General features: G+C 37.4%; 1 protein-coding gene across 4 annotated transcripts in view; it reads left to right on the top strand.

Annotated features, from left to right (window-relative positions):
- Nucleotides 1-11,903: 11,903 nt before the first annotated feature.
- Nucleotides 11,904-16,699, top strand: part of LOC110904648 (serine/threonine-protein kinase PCRK1) — a 15,166-nt gene continuing 10,370 nt past the window's right edge. For all 4 annotated transcript variants that reach the window (XM_035983450.1, XM_022150493.2, XM_022150492.2 and 1 more), the window contains exons 1-2: nucleotides 11,904-12,576; nucleotides 13,824-14,176. The gene's annotated coding sequence lies outside the window, so the exon portion shown is untranslated. The remainder of the gene's footprint in view (nucleotides 12,577-13,823; nucleotides 14,177-16,699) is intronic.

Here is a 16,699-nt window from a genome sequence, read left to right as displayed (position 1 = left end):
CACGCCCCTACTTGTGGGGGTGACCGCAAGCATGTCATTGCGGCATCAATGGCGTGGCACCGACTGTGACGGTGAGCCTAAATCACAGCGTCTCGCCTGTTCTGAACTCTAAGGAGTGCCGGCTATATTTTTCGAGGCGTATGGATCGATCCTAGGATATTATTATTTCTGGTGGATGGTTTGTATGATGCCCATACGCCATCGCACATCGGTTCAGGACTAGCTAGCCTGTTCCGCCTGTTCTGTTTATTAGATATATATATATATACCGGGCTCAATGGGTATTTCTTATCACATAGTCAAGTTATTGAATTCTATCCTGTAGTTACAATTGCATTACTATCTATTCTTTCATTTTCATTATTCATTGTTATCATTATCCGCTCGTGGCATTTTGCTCCTTCGCATATTTTTTCTTTTCTACAGGTTAGCAGGGATGGCGGGAAAGTGTGAAGAGAGCTAAAATAAACAAGTTGGAAACTTAGTGTATAGTTTTAATAATGTATGAAATAAATTATCAGGAATAAATCTTTTGTAAACTCGTTTGGATATTAATAAAATAAGCCCTTTTGTATCTGATTCTGTAATAGTGACACGTCAGCCCAGAGCCGGGCTGGGGTGTTACATTGATATAACCAGAAAAAGAAAAAGAAAAAGAAAAAGAAAAACTAAAGTATATTTTTAGATAAAGATGAATGTCTCGTTGAAAATCAACCTAATATATTATTATCATACGCTTTTAATCTAACTATATGAAAGAAAGAAAATATGATTGTTTAGAAAATGTTTGTTAGAATTTGACACTTTGATTTTTTTCCTTGGTTTAAAAAAGCCAATCACAAGGAACTCCTCGTGGCATTCGCTTTATGTACTAAGAGTTTGGCATTTTATTTGTTACTTTTTAAAGACTAAAATTGAAATGATAAAATAAATATATAAAAGGAATTCTATATACAACCACATACGATTTGCGTATAATTAAAAGAAGCTTAGCTCTAAATAGTAAATACAACCTATGTAACTATGAGTTACGTATAATTAAAAGAATCTTAGCTCTAAATACTAAATACAACCTTTGTAACTACTTTACAAGCTATTCAAGCACACTTGAACGGATATTGTTTTACATCTGCTCTAAGTCTCTAACCAATTGAACACTTAATGGTTAATAATATAAAAGACATCTATTTTTTTTTAAATAGCCAACAGAATTAATCTCGAGTACTCTCAAAGTACCCACTAAACTAAACGGAATACTCTAAGAGTAAACCGACTCCACCACCATTTCAGGGGAAAACCCAGTAAGGTGCTGTTTGTTTTTTCTCCAGAAGCTCTTCTGAGCACTTATGTCTGCGTCGCGCAGAGGCGCGCAGACATAAGGTTCCTGCAGCTTGTTTGTTTTCTTGAAGATCTGCAGACCAAAAACGTCTGCAGAAGCTCTTCCCCAAGCAGACTTGTCCATAAGTCTTCTAACATCTGCAGACCTCTTCTCCCTCTTCAGCCACCACCTCCGACACCACCTCCACCTCCACCACCTCCACCATCATCTCAGCCACCACCATCATCTCAGCCACCACCATCATCATCATCGGAGACCTCCACCTCCGACACCCATCACCTCCACCTTCAACAATCACCACCTCCATCTTCACAAGAACCGCCGCTCCAGCCCTGCTCCGCCGCCCACCCTTGCTCCGCCACCACCTCCAAATCGAAAACAAAACCCTCATCATCATCAACATCACAAACAAAACCCCCAAATTGAAAACCCTCATCATCATCAACATCGATCGCAAACAAAACAGACCTGCAACTTCGATCTGAACTTCGATTCACAGCCGTCGAGCATCACCACCGCCTTCGAGCATCACCACCGCCGTCGAACTCCTCTCTCTAGCTGTTGTTTCTCTCTCTCTCTCTCGCTGTTTCTCTCTCTAGCCGCCTTCGATTCACAGATCTGAAGGAGAAAGGGGTGGGGGTGGGGTGGATTAGCAGGTTTGATGGCGGTGGTGGTGCGGTGGTGGTGGTGGCGGTGGTGGTGCGGTGGTGGTGGTGCTTTGGGCGGTGGTGGTGACAGATTCTAGAGAGAGAGTGTGTTTGTAGAGAGAGAGAAAGGCAGAGTAGTGTGTGTTGTGTGTGAACTGTGAAGAGGTTTTGTAGAAAAAAAAAACAAACCCTCTTCTCCTTGCAGACTGCAGACATTTGGTCCACCTCTTCTGCTGCAGATGCCTGCAGATGTGGTCCGCAGACTGCAGACCTTTTGCCGCAGAAAAAACAAACAACACCTAAATCACCCGTCCATAGGCACAACGGTGAAATTACCGGTAAAACCCGTTTGGCTTAAAGATCAAACCCAAGTTTCCTTGGATCTCCTTTCATTGCCCACCAATACCCCATTCTACACCAAATAAGAATTAAACCTCTATCTCCTAAGAAAAATACAAGTCTTCCATCACTTGATCTCATTGGCTAAAAGACATCAACTACACCTATTTGTTACATGTAAGATCCCTCATCTCTTGTGCATTTAAACAACAACTAAAAAGCTAAAAGAAAATAAATATATATTAACATATTATAAATTATAAATTACCAACATATAAGTGCAATGAGAGTGAGTGGGGCACTCCCCTTTTAGGGGAGTCCCCTCTCTTACACACACTCAATCAGGTTATGCCACGTCAACTTCCCTCTTAAACTCCCCTCACACCCTTAATTTGATGGCATCACTCCACTCACATAATTATTTTTTTTTATAAAAAAAAAAGAAAAAAATATGATTGGTGGAAAAAGAGTGGACCCACATTAACAACCAATCACCCCCTCTCTCTCCTTTCTCACGCGGTGAACCCTCCCCGATCTTGGTCACCGAATTCACTCACCGCGAGGATGGCGGTGGTGTTCCCGCTCGGGGACTTGGGTCACCGCCCCACTCCCCGCATTGTGCCCCGTTCACCCTGAGATGTTGTACCATATGCTTTGGAGGATTTTCAAAAAAATTGATTTTACATTTTAACCCAAAACTCCTTAATTTTTTTACTTTCAACCCAAAAGTTCTCATCTTTTTTATTTTAATCTCACAACTTTTTTACTTTCAACTTTGGTCCCCTATACTTTATATACTTCTCAAAATTTTCATTTTACGTTTCATTCTAAATTTTACGAGTTGACACGACGCAACGTACGTGTATAGTTCGACGTTTTTACGTTTTATTTTACGCTACGCTATAACTTTTGCAAGTTAACATGGCGCAACGTTGTTGTGTAATTCAGCATTTTTACATTGTCTATTTTTTTTTCCGTTTGCCAGGTTTGTCCCAATTTTGCGGGTCCTAAATCGACTTAATTATTATTTTCTATGTCTTACGTTTTGGTCTAATTCTTCGTATTAACACGGCGCAACTTCAGTATTGATAGTCGCTAGCGATGGTGTGGCATTAATACTATTTGTTATGGTTTTACGCCCCCACCGCAACGCGGGAACTTAATACTAGTTATGTTTAATTAAGATGATAAGAACAAACAAAATATAAGAAAGGTGTTGATATACTTTTGTTATTTTAAAATTTCTCTATTATAAAACGAACCAACTCTTTTTTCTTTTATCCTGAAACTCATAATCGAAAGTAAATATAAAAAGGAAAGAAAAACAAACCATATGTTCATTATTATTTATTTCCCGATCGCTCCAACTCTCACTCTCTCTTGTCCTTCTAAGACTAAAGGGTATAGAGAGGATGGGCTTGGAGGGGATGAGCCGCCACGTAGGCGCCACGTAGGAGTGGTTTGGAGAGGATGGACCTAAGGGGTGGGGGATGAACCTCTTTGTGTATATATATGTATGTATGTATAGGTATATGTGAGAGAAGGAAGGAGGAGAGAGGACCGGCTACCCCGGCTATGGGGTGCCGGTTGTGCCGAGCCGAGCCCCAGGGGGCGGTGTGGGGGACCGGAATTTTTTTTATTATTTGTTATATAATATTACATTTATTCAACCCGTACAATACATATGGTTCTTATAGATAAAAATCTTTTTTGGACACTTGTCATTTTCTGGTGCTTTCTCAACGAACCAACTCTTTTTTCTTTTATCCTGAAACTCATAATCGAAAGTAAATATAAAAAGGAAAGAAAAACAAACCATATGTTCATTATTATTTATTTCCAGATCGCTCCAACTCTCACTCTCTCTTGTCATTCTAAGACTAAAGGGTATGGAGAGGATGGGCTTTGAGGGGATGAGCCGCCACATAGGCGCCACGTAGGAGTGGCTTGGAGAGGATAGACCTAGGGGGGGTGGGGGATAAACCCCTTTGTGTATATATATGTATGTATGTATAGGTATATGTGAGAGAAGGAAGGAGGAGAGAGGACCGGCTACCCCGGCTGTGGGGTGCCGGTTGTGCCGAGCCGAGCCCCAGGGGGCGGTGTGGGGGACCGGCGCCGGTCCTAGCCGGGCCTCAGCCGACCCCCATACCTTCTAGTCTAAATCCTACAAATGGTTTAAGCGATTCTACCACCACCTCACACGCACACTTTTTAGCCAATCGTTTTGTGTGTAGCTCTTCTTAATTATTTATTCATCGAATATGTTAGATTGTTATAATAACTAGCTTACAACCCCGTGTATTACACGAGTTGAGTGACGAAAAATGTAAATTATAAACTTGTATATAATCCTTATTAATGAAATGATTTATTTAAATAAATTAGTAAAAATAAAGAATAGTTATATTTTCGTTACTTGTACATGTGATTTGATACTTTATTAGTAATTATAGTTTATATCCAAATAATATATTTTATCTTAACAAATATATATGGTTAGATTAAAATGAAAACTTCTACAAGTTGTGAGAACTTAGAGAACTCAACCTTACAAAACGTTTTTTGAATTTTTTACAGAGGTGTGAATGAGCGGTTAGAGACTCAAAGTGAACTTTTTTATTTTGGATTCAAGTGGTTAAAACCACTAAAACATAGAGACTTAAAAAGTAATTTACTATTAATTAAATTTGAAATTATATGTTTGATCTCTAACTATATTAAATAATATTATTATTATACTTATTATATTATTTGATACATTTATATTTGTTATAGACAATTATTATTTAAATTTGAATTTAGACGTTTATCTCTAACTATATTAACTAATATTATATTATATTTTGTGTATAAAATTAATATATAATACTATTATTAAAAGGGATGAGACACCAAAGAGTGACACGTGTACAAAAAGATTTTCATTTATTAGTATAGGATTTCCTACTTGATACATTCATTTTGTTATATTGGTTATCAAAATTCCCCTTAATTGTGAGGAACACCTAAAAACTAATGTTGTCAAAATATGTACCTTACATACACATAACAACTCGTATACATTTTCTTTTATCTAATAATTACATACCTATTTCCCAGCCCCTTCAAATACCAGTCCCAATCCATTTCTCAGTAGGCACATCCACTTGTATACAAAATAAGTATGGTCCATTTGGCAACTAGTTTGATCAAATACATCAGGTCCCACAAATAATAAATATGACAATTTAATATGATGATAATTCAAATATAAATTGAGCTTAGAAGTATCAACAAAATTGAAAGTGATGATAGTAGGACTTGAAAATGCGAACACTACAAAAATTCCTAATAATAACACATGAAAAAAAACTTATTTTCATATGGTGTATACGGTCCGTATAAAGTTATACGGCCCGTATAGAATTAAATAAACTGACAAAGTCTGCTGGCACAGCTTTTTGTCAGTTTATTTAATTCTATACGGACCGTATAACTTTATACGGCCCGTATACACCATGTGAAAACCAGTTACCTGGTCGTATACGAACGTTGTATACGGGCCGTATAATGTTATACGGCCCGTATTATTCGAAAATTGGATTTTTCTCAAAGTATATAAGGGGTTTAAGGTGCCAATCACACGGGACATTTTACAGTCGTGAGGTGGTCAAACCTTTCTAAAAGTAGAAAAAAATAAAACATTAACAAGTAACAAAGATTGAAGAACAAAAAGTCATGTCGTATGACTATAATAAAACGGAAGCTATCAACGCGAGGATGGATACAGAAGCCGACATGTCTTCCTGAATCTGAAAGTTAACTTTGACTTATAAAACCAGTAGCAAAATAAGCGATTTTATCATGTTAGGGAGAATGTTCTCGAAATTGAAGGAAAAGGAAAAATGGTTGCTGATGTTTTTCAGTGTTTGGATTTTGTTGGTTTGTTTAAAGCTAGGGTTTAGAATGGTTCAAGGAATGTTGGTTTTTCACACAATCTAAAGTTTAAAGTACAAATCACCTCCAATCATTTCCTTGTCAATTCACACAATATAAAGTTTAAAGTTATCGTGTGTGTTCTTCTGCTAGTGGTTTGGTTTAGTTTTTTTCCGACTGTTTCAGTTATGTTTCAATAAATAATATCTGATCGAGAAGCACTAAAAAAATAACAACGGTTCTCCAATTCCAGATCAGTAATGTAAGGAGAAGCGTTGAGATAACAGATATTCATCAAGCTCAAAAAGAAAACTTGTGTTTCCCATAATCACAAACGATTACGGTGTGTATCCTACAGTTGCATTTGGAACAAGAAGTCCAACAATCCGTTCATTATCTGTTGTCGTCTCAATAATATAAATGCACGCAACGAATTTGACAACTGTGACAGCTTATTAAAAGTAGAAATCACCTCCAATCCTTTCTTGAATGTTTCGGATCATCACTTGTTTGAAAAAAGCTCGAAGAAAGCTCGGCTCGAAATTGGCTCGGTTGTTAACGAGCCAACTACAAATCGAGCTGAGCTCGAGCTTGGTCTGGCTCGGCTCGTGAGATGGCTCGATAAGGTTTACATCCTTCATTTTTGTGTCCCACATCGCTTAGAAAACAAAAACTAAGGGAGTATTCCCCATATAAAAGAAGGTAAAGACAATGTACAAAGTGAATTAACTATTTATACTTGCATATTTAGCCATATGGTTAAATTAAATGGCAATTATGGCCTTTAGTCTATGAAGAAATTCATTTTTAAAGGCTTTTTAGGTAGTAAATTTTGTGTTTTTTAGTTAGATCGAGCTAGATCGAGCCGAGCCGAGCTAGCTTGAATTCTAATCGAGTCGAGCTCGAGCCTCAAATCTCAGCTCGATTTGTAATTCGAGCTCGAGCCGAGCCAGCTCGAATCGAGTTCGAGCCGAGCTCGAGCTCGAGCTAGGTCTAGCTCGACTGACTCATATACGCAGTTGTATAAATGAATAAATATCAAAACCATAAAAAGAATATAGTAATAGTATTGATGTTGTATGGTACGATATTGTACGATAGCGATAAGTTGTTAGTTTATCGAAAGAAAAAACAGTAAAAATAAATATTGGTACCGAACCAATGTTGTTCGTTTGGTTTCGTTTCGGTTCACTATGGTAGCGATACGGTACCGATGTTGTCGGTTTGACATAGTATGGTAGCGATACGGTGTCAGTTTATCGAAAACAAAAAAATAACCGGTACCAATACAGATGTTGTCCAGTCAATTTCAATTAGGTTTGGTACGATAGTGGAACAATATTCGTTTGCAATAAAATTTACATCGCGATGTTGAAAAATAGGAAACATAGAACGCAAACCAACTAGACCGTTATCAATTATATTCGTTTTTATTGTTTTTGATTGATGTAATCAACTAAACAACACTATATTCGTTTTTATTGTTTTTTTATCGATGTAAGGTTTTCTCTTTAGATTAGTATAACGAGTACCGGTACCGCATTGAACCGAACAGATAACGACAGAATTCCCGCCGTGAAGCGCGGAGGAATATTGACTAGTTATACATCAAATCTAAAGTATAGTTTTTAGTCCAAATGAGAATCAATCTAATTAATTATTATTGATATAGGCTTCTACTTTTATATAATTAATTTGGGTACCTCTAAAAGATCTAGGGAGTGGTAAGTTTATAAATGGATACACATTACACTTAAGAAAGAAAATTAGGGTTGTCTGAATCAGTTGGTTTACTTAAACTTGACTATTTCATTGTATTTAAAGCATGAGTTGAGGCATTGGGATCTAGAAAGCCCGAGGTTGTTAAAAAAAATTAGTATGTTCTTTTCTTTCCTATTTGCTCCAACTCTCGCCCTCCATTCTCATTCTTATAACGAAGATTGAGAATAGTAAACGCCACCTCCGGCAAAAAGAGCCACTTTTAGGTTGCCTCAAGGGATCACAATGCTCCACTATGGTGAAGCGATTCTGCCAACGCCTTACCACCTCACACGAGCCTAAGTCACTTTTTACCCGGGTTGTTTCTTGTGTAGCCAATGCCATGCTTAATTCTTTCTTTTATCATACATGTTTGATAAATTAACAATATGTTTTTCTTAGATGTATCTGTAATAACCTTACCCAATTGACACATTCATCTTGTCATCCTGTTTATGTTAATAGACGCTTCTTGGATTTGCCAACGTCTAAGTTAGTGCAATAGAGCTAAAGGTATGATGTTACGTTCAACTTTGGTATCGATTGGAATGAACACAACCATTTAATGTTCTGGATTTGTATTTTATTTGGATACGAACCAACTTAAATTGATAATTACTACCTGAGTCAACTTGCCTTGTATCGTTATAAACTGGATTTTGAATACAAACCAGCTTGGATTTTGTTTGACCCCTCAGTCATTCATAACCAAGTTCAAGTTCACACCAAGCCTTTGAATGATTCTACATTGATCATTGATCATTCCGTTTTATCAAAATTAGTTTGAACTTGAATACCTAACAACCCACTTACATAAAGCTAAATATTGTCAAAATATGTTGCTTACGCATTACAAGTCGTGCCTTTCATTGTGCCAACTGGATCTCATGGATTCAAAGTTTATTCGACACAACTTGTGCCATAAAACTTATACAAGTTAACAACATATGTTGCTTATGCATTACAAGTTAACTGACGAAGTTCTCCTTTCAAAAAAAAAAAAAAAATACAAGTTAACAACATAGTTGTTTTCCGGTCCCTTCAAAAACCAGTAGTGTCAAATCAGTTTTTCTGTAGTGGCATGTGTGAGTGTGGTCCATTTGGCAACAAGTTTGACCAAACATATCTGGTCCCACAAATAATATATATGACATTCATATACATTCAAAGATGATAACTCATATATAATTAAGCTTTGAAGGAGCCAATAGAAATTGGAATTGACCTGATCATTCATAACCTAGTAAGGAACTTAATGCAGACAATCAAAGATTCAAATCAACGCAAAAAAAAAAAAAAAAGATTAAGAAAACATGTAATAGGCATATAGCCATAATAGGCAGTTAAATTCAAGTTTGAACTATTTAAAAGCAAAAAAAGGAAAGATTAAGAAAACTATTCAACGGTGACCAAATCCAACAAAATAAAGTCTGACATGAATGTGCTTCACTAATACAAAACCTATTTAAAAGCTCACGGTAAGATGTTCACCATCGATTATAAGCTTATGGAATTCCAGTAGAACATCTTCACAAAATTGCCGGATTTAAGAACCACCCTGGCATAGAAGAGAAAAGAGTCTACATTAGTCACAATAAACAATATAATTATGCACTATGAACAAATAATTACATTTTAAAGGATAATTTCTGTTATTCAAATAAGGGTGAAAAAGTACGGTGCTTCATAGTTCATAAGTAAAAAGTGGAAAATTTAATGGATTGTTCTATTACCCACTATGTCCACCAATTTCTGATATAATATATGTAAACAAGCATTAAATAGGATCTGAACGAGATATGGCTGCTACCCTGTGTTATATAAAGTGTAAAGCTACGCATTACATGGGTAAGAAGCAATTGTTTTCTCAAAACATTTCTATACTTTCTATATATGTTTTTAATTAATAAAAAAACTGTAATTTATCCTTCTCATTTTTGTAAGTAATTAGCAAGACTAACAATATTCATACATTTGTAAATGTCAAAAGAGGACAAAGCACCCCAACAATATGAACTAGAGTAAGTTGATGATGATGGGATTTCCCTCACATTAATGATTTCAAGCATAGAGAATAATTAGAAGATAGAAATCGGACATGTTTATCGGATAAACTATAGAGAGACAAACTTGTATGTTGAAATTGATCTGATTATGTGAAAATACATGTGTTCCAAAGGCTACCATGTGAAATGATTATGGCAAAAAAAAAAAAAAAAAAAAAAAAAAAACTCAGTTAGATAACTCCAGAGTCCTTACCAACTTTCGAGCACGATAATCTTACTGTTGAAAGGATATGTAACTTGGGTTCAACAGTTCAACTTGTTAAACATGAATGGGTGTAAAATGATTTTGGTTTCAAGTTTAGTATAAGATTGTTTATAGCTTGTCAACCACACACAATCACACACATACGTTATTTTGCTTGTATGACGCTTAGATCACATTTACGTGAAGGGTATCATTCCTTCCTAAAGCACCCAAATAGTAATATCTTAGCTTCTTAAGTAGAGAGCAATACGCTTGCAACATTTAGAAGTGCATTAAATAACATTATGTGCCATGCAAAAATAGATATTAACATGGCAATCTAGTACTCCCTTATAAGTAACATAATATACTTGAATAAAATTAAGAAAACTAAACTATAGAGGAAGTATTATATTTGTGTACTATCTTTTATCAAATATCATAAAGTGTTTACAATTACACATATATATATAACAATGGATTAGGATCAAATACAAAGGCTCCTAAAAATAAGAAGTGTACAAAGGCTCCTAAAAATAAACCCACTACAAAAAAAAAAACCTAAACACCCATCACCACCCAAAAAACTACCCCCCAATCACCCACGCATTTTTTTTTGCATAGGGAGTGGGGGTTTAGTTTTTTGGGTGGTGGTGAGGTGGGGGTGGGTGTTTAGTTTTTTTTTTTTTAGGGGGGGGGGGAGGGGGGAGGGGTTTTTTGGGTGAGGTATAGGGCTTTTTTTTTTTTTTTTTTTTTTTTTGCGCGCGGGGGGGGGGGGGATTAGGTTTTTGGGTGGTGTAGTGGGTTTAACTTTTAGATTCTTGGACACTTGTCACTCTATAGAGCCTTCTTACACTTCTTACAATTAGAGGCGTTTGTAGAATAACTTAACCCATATAACAATATAGCATAACTTAAGATCTAAGCAGTCAATAGCGGTGCTATAGCGGTTAGCGGACCTCAGGGTGTGTAGCGGTCCAAATAGCGGTGACCTATAGCGGTTCCGCTAATAGCGACGCTAAATACCACTATAGCGGTACTATAACAGTGCTATAGAGGTGGCCTATAGCGGTTATAGCAGTAACGGTCTTTAATTGTGTTAATTCTTAAATTAAATACTTCAAAGTTACTATTAGTATTTCATTTGCAACAGGTATTTGATAATGGAATGATATTACTATGAATTTTGATATTACTACTAATATTTTTCAAAGATATATATATATATATATATATATATATATATATACATAAATTATGCATGGTATAAAAATTATCGCTATATCACCGCTATAACCTATATATCATATAGCGGACCTTGACCGCTATTCGATTTTGGACCGCTATAACTGCATAGTAAGATAACCTCAAAATAAACTACCCACTACGCTAATACTCTTAACATCCCCCCTCAAGCTAAAGTCGGTTTCAGTTTAACGTTTAGCTTAAAACAAACAATGAAAAAAGAAAGAGGCCCAACAGTGTGATTCGTGAAGAGATTAGAGATTATACTTAAGGCCCAAAAGAGATGGTTGTTGTTCCAATTTTCCCTAAAGCCCAACAGAAATAAATCCATGCTTAATGCTTGTCTAGACTCAATATATCATTGTTCAGGTTAGCGTTAGTCCATCATTTAAAGAACACCCCTTGAGGCTACAACCGCCTTTCCTCAATCCATACCTTCATCTTCAATTTAAAGAGTTGGTTTCTCTCTAAATGCAACTCATCTCCTTCGCATACAAACAATTTCAAACCTCTTGCTAGCTCAAATCCTCATACTCCTAAAGTCCTTATAAAAAGTATCAAACTGATTTGCAATTTGTTAGCCGGTCTGAAGTTTTAAAAGTTGAAACAAGGTTTGGTAAAGTGGTGTGAACTTCTTGAATCTGAGTTTGTCTGATTGCACCAAATCCATTTGAGAGAAAAAGCTTTCTGTTGATTTTGGATTCACAAATGGTGATTGGTTAAGACTTAAGAGAATTGGAAGAAAAGATGATAGGGTTTTGCATAGTTATTGGAGTGGTGACCTAAGAGAATGGAACCGTAAGTCAATAAAAACAGTGGGTTCTGAAAATACAGGATAGAATTGGTAGTCGAAGAAAGACGCTAAAAGATTCCAGACCAAAAACTGGAATCAAGATTAGAAAGTTTGCGTAGTTGAGATATCAAAAAGAGGAAGGGATTAACGTTGTTGTCTGATTCTAACGATTGACGTGGTGGTTGAAAGGAGATGGTTGTCAGTGACTTGGTAATGTGTGGTGATCAAAGCAGAATAATCAACGACGACATATAAATCACATTCTTATTCAGCACCGCTTGATTATTGTAAGCTCCTGTTGTTTCTAAATTCCATGTGTGTTTTTTGTTGTTGCGTACTTGTGCTTGTAAAATCTCATGTGATTCTTCTTTTATTGCTACCTTCTCCTTCTCAAACTTTAATTTTCCTCTATTCTAAGTTCACATAGATCTGTGATTTTTTATTTTTAAAGTTTGCATTCTTCTTCATTGGCAATCTACTTCTTCTAGAGAAACTTTTTTTTTGCAAATCTTTTTGCACTTGTTTTTGTTTGCTCCGCTTTAAAAAATCCAGGATTGGTGTCTAATTTTTTTTTTCAGTTGTTTGGATTTTGAAACTAATGGTCGGTGCCTGACTCGTAATATTGATCGAGTTGTATTATATTTACTCTAACATTCTAACCTACTATGTACTAATGAATTATATCTGAAAACTGTATGTGTTCATTTCTCAAACTTCATAGAGTGTTTATAATTACATAATAAACTACTTACTCCTAGAATAACCACTCCGATACTAATAACAAGTTAACAACACTAAACAAGATTCCTCCGACACAAGATTAGTAACACAACTCTTTAAAGATCAGTTAAATACATGCCTTTGACCCCTAAGTTAATCAACATACATAAATCTTAAGCCACAGGCAAATCAATAAACAGAAAACAGCTACCATAAGCTATGAAACCACAACTAAACTACAATCAAAAGTAAATACTCCATGCATAAATAAAACTATTAAAACCACTTACCAGCCACTACTACTGCTGTTGTTGCTGGTTATTCGGCAGAGGTGGCATACCAGGGCGAGGAGGTCCAAATCCCGGAACATGTGCACCAGGAGGCGGCATCCCAGGCCGAGCAGGCGGAGGCGGTCCCGGCATACCAGGGCGAGGAGCTCCACCAGGCGAAACCGGCCCCCTCATCATCTACCCAGGCGGAGGCGCCATAGGCCTCTGCCCATACTGCCCGGGAGGAGGCACCGGATACTGCCCAGGAGGCCGTTGAGCAAACTGCAGCGACATTTGAGGAGGCGGTCCACGGGGCTTCTGTGGAGGCCCCAGTCCAGGGTACGGCATCTGTCCAAGCCGAATCAGCGGGTAATTAACCGACGGAAATTCAGAAGGCGCGTACGGCCTAACAAGCGTCGAAACTAAGTTCGTCGTTAAACTATTTTTTTTATTATTTAGTCGAAGTCGAACCGTAAGGCGCGTAGGTCCCTAACGAGCGTCAAAACTAAGATCGAAGTTTTATATGTGTGTGTTTGTCTGTGCAGCGATTTCGCCGTAAAGGGCGTTTAAACGGATGCAAACGCAGCCGCAAACGGCCAGCCATGCAAAAAGAATCATCGGCGGGGGAGGGGGCTGCGCGGGGTCCACAACCTGATCTGGACGACGAGGATGAAACTCGAACGACGATAGAAACTCGATCAGTATCTCCCTGTAGCTCGGCGTAAACGATAGCTCAAACCGTCGATCCCACGGTGAATCACGGGGAACAAACGCAGCCGCAAACGGCTGCGAAATCGCTATGACACACGAAACAACAGTCGCTATGAATCGTTTAAACGGTTGCGAACTGATCCGGTTGAGCTTAACTTGCAGCCACCCACCGTGATTAATTACCGAGGTATGATGCAATCCTTTAACCAACATTTTATCTTGTATGTTACACATAGGTACATATATACATGTAAATGTACATACATACACATGTACATGTGTGTGTATCTATATGAATGTGTGTATGTTTATAGTTTCAACTGAATGTTTATAGTTTCAGACAAATAAACGGCTTTTGAACATATAAACGGCTTCAGTTTATCGACACAAGATAGAATTCAAAATATTCCTAGAATTCAAACTGAACATATAATCAAAATATTCCTAGAATTCAAATTGAACTCCCCAAACTGAAAACGATAGCATTACAACATCTAGTGCAAAGCTGGATTGTACAGTGCAATCATTCGATAATTTCATTGGAATCTTGAACATAATATATGCTCAGATTTGAATCACACCCATGATTTCAGTGGCTAAACCGTAACAAGTCAAACAAATCAACACTAATCAAAGCTTAACCAAACCCTAATTTACCTAAAAAAACATCTAATTTACGGATAAGATACAAAAAAAAATCTAAATTAGTTAAAAAGGTTGAGTAAATACCTGTTTTATACTTCGAATTCGTGTCGTATACGGTCGCTTATACGTAGTCTCCTTCGTATGTCTCTCGTTTGTGTGTGTTTTTTATTTGCGGAAGAACAGAGCTGCGTAGGGGTTTCTCTGATTTAAATCAGAACCTATATGCCGCGTAGAGATCCCTACAGAGCGTATACAAAAGTCAAAAAGCAGTTTGACCTTGAGACAATTACCATTTTGCCCTTGTGTTGGGGCTATACGGAGCTGATCACAAGGGTAAAAAGGTCATTGTCTGACCTTTATATATGCTGCGTATGGTTCTCTACGAAGCGTATATAAAGGAAAAGAGAATGCCCTTTATACCCTTGTATCAATGTTATACGAAGCATTGATACAAGGGTATAAAGGTCATTCTCTTGACCTTTATATACGCTTCGTAGAGATCCATACGCAACGTATAGCCCCAACACAAGGGCAAAATGGTAATTTAACATATTTAGGTTTTGAAACTTCGATTTGGGGGGAAATTGTCCGCCTTTTACATACGCTGCGCATGGATCAATACGATGCGTATTGGTTTAATCATTTTACCATTTTGTCCTTGTGCTGAGGCTATACGAAGCCAAACACAGGGGCTGTTTTGTCATTTGCTTCTCATACGTTGCGTAGGGATCCCTACGCATCATATACAAAGCTCCATTTTTTTTGTGTTTTCCTTTGTTTATTTATCGAAAACAATACTATTTGATAAATAATACAAATATAATTTAGAAAAGCTAAAAATAATACAAATATTATGAATTATAAAAATTAAAAATGATACAAACTTTATAAATTAAAAAATTTCTACAATTTACAAAAATACAAGTTTCCGTTTAATCTTCGATAACATTTAAACTCGGTTCTCTGTCTTTGTCTGAGTCTGATTTAGGATTAGTTAACTCGTAGTAGTGCTGTAACCGCGGTCTATATATTTCTTCCCACCGTTTCGCAGCTATTGATCGATGTGTCAACCACAATGGGGTCACTAAAGGCATGGGGTAGTCTCCTTCCAACTTAGCATGTATGAAGTGTCCCCCTTAAACATGTACGAGCGTTATCGCTTGAGGTCGTGGATCTAGTGGGGCATCCGTTAATGGGAAGATGGTAGAGCTCCCTTCGATGCTTAGCACGTGGAGGACAATATTATACGTTTGCGCTACGAGAAGCCCTACGTGGGGCATTAATCATCCAGTGACTTGGATCGCACCCTTTCACTGAATGCCATTCGATGCTGTTACGTATTTGTTTAAAGTCTCCTTCGTTATATCTTTCGAATACATGCTTCCAACGCGGCTCGTTATGGTCAATATCCAGTAGTAAATCACTTCGAATACGGGGCCATACATGTTCCGTAAAACCTAACCCGACAGCCACAGACTTGTACCCACAATGACCGTCTGGGGTCACATCTGGTATACGCGATATGTAAGAGTGAAACTCTGATGGAATTTGATTCTTAAACCTCTTAATGCTTAACAAGTGCTCGTCCCCCTTCATTAAGGGAAAACCCTTATCATCACGCGTCTCCTTCTTTTTAGAACTCGTTGACCTGTTTCGTTGCATTTTAGGGTTTTTAGACTTTACAACCGAACCCGTTCCACGAGAGCCCTTTGACCGTACGTATGAGCTGTGTCGGGGTAAATCGTACCTATGTTTGGGGGAAGCGGTATATACGTTGTTGTCCTCACCATAGGAGCTATATCTCGCAGCTTCGTTAAACCTCACAGCTTCATCTAGCCTTTCTTGTACTTTCTTTGATGTAGGCCAGCCGCGAGTATTTTGCTAGACGATTGGTGGTTTCTTGGTTGACGATTTCGGGGTGAAGACCGCTTTTATCTTTGAAAGCAAACTCTTTTGCTGAACGGGGGACTGCGCCTCTAAATGTTGCCGCACATTATTGAGCTCTGCCACAACATCGACTTCCTCATCTACCAGTTTACACCGGAGCAAGTCAAGCTTACACCAG

This window comes from Helianthus annuus, chromosome 14 (genome assembly GCF_002127325.2).
Source record: "Helianthus annuus cultivar XRQ/B chromosome 14, HanXRQr2.0-SUNRISE, whole genome shotgun sequence".
NCBI classification, from domain to species: Eukaryota; Viridiplantae; Streptophyta; class Magnoliopsida; order Asterales; family Asteraceae; genus Helianthus; species Helianthus annuus.
Note: the sequence above shows the minus strand (reverse complement) of the source record. Positions and strands in the feature narration are given on the sequence as shown.